Genomic DNA, 3821 nt, shown 5'->3' on the forward strand with positions numbered 1-3821 from the left:
GTCCAAATACATATGTCCTACAATCCCATAGAAACTATTCTAAGATGCAAGGTTAGCTCAACTAAAGGAGACAGTAAAAGGAACCTATGCATGCTAGTCCTAAATGGAATGAGAACATCACATTACCTAATTGCAAACCTCATACAAATCCTTCATTCCATCTAACTCTTCGATTCTCACTCAACATCTAGAAATATAGGGGAAAAAATTGGACAGAATTCTTGATCCTTTCTATTAACTTAGAAAATTACATATATAAACCCCCCTTTTAGGGTTCTTGACCAGTTACAAATTTATCAATTACATTAATAGAGCACTTGAATCATTCATAAATCCAACAATCATCAATTACAATTCAATACATCAAAGAAAGAAAGTAGAAATGGTTAGAAACTCTCAAAATGATTCATATTCCTTTCTGATCTATAACAATCACCTTGATGCCAAATCCATGTAATTTGTATCTAAATGGTCATAGCAAGTTTGAATTATGGATGTCGATCTTAATTCAATGATCAAGATTAAAACCTAACAATTTTTTCATCTTAATCCTTATCACCTCTTCGCAATTGTACATCATGCAATACTTTTAACTTGTGCAATGCACTGGCTATCTTAACTATCATGTACTCTTTGCTATTTTGTAACTTAGAATCTATGCTTATGGCTTAATTGTGTGATGATGCAATAACCATTTGAACTTAATTTCTTCCTTCCTTCGTAATCTCACAACTTAAAAACCTTAACTCATCACTTAACCTTGCGATGGTGCAATTTCTTTCTTTCACTCCTTCACTGCATTAACCCCAAGTTACTATTAACCACTTGTGCTGATGCAAATACCTTCATTCTAACCTCATCGCTACCTCACAACTACAAACTTCAACTCACTTTCAAATCTTGTGATTTTGTGGTAATCATCCTTAGTTTAACTACCCAAATCACCTTTATAAATTTCACTTTATCAAATTAACAAGATAGTACTTCTTTTGATCACCTAGCTCATTTGAGTACTAAATTCTTTATCACTGTTACTAAATTTTTACACATGCTGAAATTTAGTTTATTTGTAACATTGCATAAGACTTCATAAGCCATTCATGCATTTGTCTTAGTTCATTTCTATTTTTAAAATCATTTTTATTCTGAGAAAAGAAGGACAATGTTCATTGTATAAATCATAACTGATATGTACAATTTTCATTTAGAATTGATTAAAATGATTGAAATGCTAAAAGTAAAGGGTCTCACACAAGCCATGAGTATAGCTTCCTAGCTGACTTTCTTTCATAAAGGAACACACGAACAGATAAAATATGTTCAAAGGAAAGAAGCGAGTTTAGAGATAACCAGTCATTGCCTTTTTCTTTGACTGGTTATAGATGTCTTATGATTGCTCTATCCAGCTCCAAACTTGAATTCCCTGACAATTGCAAAAAATGAAAGAAAGGTAACATAAGATCCCGAAGGATCTAAGCAATGACTGAATATCTCTACTACTATACATATTCCATCTATTGATGCATTTGATTACAAAAGAAAGTAAGCTATATTAAATGCAAAGCTGAAAGATATTTTGCAGTAAGCTTTTCAAAGAAATGAAAGTCATTTGTGGGTGTCATGAGCCTGTGCTTGAACCTCATAGATGATATGCTATAGGATAAAAAAGATTACAGCAAACAAACAATGATTGATACCATTGCAAATGTATAACTTACTGCAGGAAAGCATGAAATGTAACTAACAGGAAGATGGACTGGAATTGCATGATAGTGAGCTAAATGAATTCTTGAATTTAGATAGCAGTGATGATTCAATAGGCATCGATAGCATTGCAAATTCTGATAGTGATTTGGCTACAAAAGATATCAGTGGTGTCCTGATTCAAATTAATGGCTTGCGGTTTCAATTTCAGGACTTACAGACTTTTGGTCTTTCTGATCATGGAATCCCTAATTCATTGGTGGGACATTTAAGGAAATATATCAAAGTAGTTGTTATAGAACTTTCTAGATGAATGGTATACTGCCTAGCGTGAGCACAGAAAATGTTGCTACTGGTAATTGTTTGTAATTGCAAGCAATTCTCATTGAAATTGTATGACATGCATTCAATGTTTCTGTCTCTAATGCAAGATATAAATAATGCAAAGATCTATTTTTAGAAAGTACTTTATACAGCTAATGCATACACAAATTGTGCATTCAGGGTTTAGTACTAGAGTTTAAGAATTGCCAGTCTTTTACTTAATGACGATCTTTGGTATTGAGCTCTATCAGCAATATAAGCAAAAAATGTGCCTAGATGCAAGCATTTCCTATTCATGGTGAAGATCATGAGATTAAAGTGAACAACAAAGATGAATGCAAACAAAATCACCTAGAAAATGACATTAACAACCAAGGATTCAAGCACAGTGAATCAAATAGAAAAAACCTAGTCACGACATCATTTGAAAAGCAGCAATTTCAGGCTATATCAGCAAGAGAGAAAAATGTTTTGTTTTACTTCCATTTGAGTGCAAGAAAAGACCCAGCAAACCCCAAGTTGGCTTGCAATACTCCATTTGTGATATCAAAAACATGTTCAATTCAAGCTCCAGCCGACAAGCAGAAATATGTAGTCTCTTCAAGCAAGAACGACAGTGAGTCTTTCTAGAAAATAGTAGAGGATGTAGTTTCCAGTCACGGCTACAACAACAGAAGTGAAATATCAACACTTACAGTGAAAAAGACATATTTGAGAGTCTATTATAAGTCTTTCAAGCAAAATAAGTTACCACTCCCAAAATATCTGTAGATTGGTGTCAGGAAATTACAGACATATAGCCGTGTTTCTTCCAGAAGAAGACCCAGAAACAACAATGTAGATAAAAATGCAGATCTCCATTGCAAATGCAAAGAAAGGACAAGGAAAAAAATGCCCAACTGAGAAAGCTTCAAGCAAAAATGCAACAGCACAGAGAAACGACAAACATGGCATTCAGTGGCTAGGGTTTCAAGTCGTATGTGCAGCAGAAGGCTCGAGAATGAATAATGAAGGCTTCATTTTTGCCTTTTTCTTTTTAACATTGCAAATTAATCTCTTTTTAAGAGATTTCAGGTCCGCATAGTGATCGATTAGGTCGCATTTTTATATTGCTATCTTTCCTTCTTCTTTTTTAGCCTTGTTAAACAATATAAGGTTTATTCTTAAGTCTTTTATTGTTTCTATTCATTATTGCACGTATATTGTGATTATTATTATTTTAATTGACCGATTATAAGTCAATTATTTAATATTAAATTTAAAATGCAATGTGAAATGGGGGTGAAGTTAATTTCGTGTTGAAGTTAACTTAACTAGGTGAGTACTCTAAATTACCTAAATGTCAAGGGTTAGACTTTTGGTTTCAAGTTGTTAGATGGAGTCTCTTTGAGTGATTTGACATTGCTGGCAATCTGTTGCCAAGTGTTTTAGTGAGCATTTTAGACTTGGATTTCTAACTGATGGTTTTCGAGTCATTTAAGGAGTATTTTTTTGGACTCATAGTTGTGTCAAAATTGAACTTTGTGATGGTAATTCGAAGTCCTTATGACTAACTGGAGTGTTTTTTGGGCAATCATGAGTGAGTCATAAGTTCTTCTATGACTTGGCGCAGTTCATCAGTCACTTGTCATTCATTTGGATGAGTTTCGCTTCCTTTTTAGAGCCTTTCTGTCATGGATTCGATCCCAAGGGGTTTATATTTAGTCTGGGGATTATGATTGTAAAAGGGTTCAGTTTTGGAGAAGGAAAAGGCTATTGTGCCATTTTTATGATTCTCTGTATTTTATCTTTTC

The 3821-nt window shown here is 33.5% G+C and overlaps 1 long non-coding RNA gene across 1 annotated transcript; it reads right to left on the reverse strand.

The window, feature by feature from the left end:
* Positions 1–1119: 1119 nt before the first annotated feature.
* Positions 1120–3137, reverse strand: LOC149566525 (uncharacterized). Its single transcript, XR_016362215.1, has 2 exons — positions 2780–3137; positions 1120–2690 (listed from the first exon to the last, which is right to left on the reverse strand). It is a non-coding gene; the product is annotated as an uncharacterized LOC149566525 (long non-coding RNA).
* Between the last annotated feature and the right edge of the window lie 684 nt (positions 3138–3821).

Source organism: Cupressus sempervirens, chromosome 3 (genome assembly GCF_028749045.1).
Source record: "Cupressus sempervirens isolate cs-2001-9-10 chromosome 3, ASM2874904v1, whole genome shotgun sequence".
Classification (NCBI taxonomy): Eukaryota; Viridiplantae; Streptophyta; class Pinopsida; order Cupressales; family Cupressaceae; genus Cupressus; species Cupressus sempervirens.